Consider the following 373-nt stretch of genomic DNA (forward strand, 5'->3'; position numbering starts at 1 on the left):
TTCAGTAATGATTTGATTTCTATTTTTAGCAGCAGCAAGAAAATTTCAACAAAAGCTTCAGGAATTAAAAAAAGAGCAACAACACAAAATCAATTATTTGATTTTCCATTAACCCAGTCACAGTTTCACATTCAAAAATCAACAAGGTCACATTCAAAAGCCAACAACAGGGCATAAAAGGAAGAGAAGAACCGAAGTGAAGGCAGTGCCGCTAACCTTCGACGACGACATAGACGGCGCCCGGCGAGTGGCAACACAGCGGCGAGCTGCTCCAAGTTCGAGAGAATCCAGTGAGGACGGGGACAGGGGGAAGGAGGACGCCGAACTACGAGAGAGGAAGCAGAGGCGCCGACAGCACGGACAGCGGCGGCAC

The sequence above is a fragment of the Arachis ipaensis genome, chromosome B04 (genome assembly GCF_000816755.2).
Source record: "Arachis ipaensis cultivar K30076 chromosome B04, Araip1.1, whole genome shotgun sequence".
Taxonomy (NCBI): domain Eukaryota; kingdom Viridiplantae; phylum Streptophyta; class Magnoliopsida; order Fabales; family Fabaceae; genus Arachis; species Arachis ipaensis.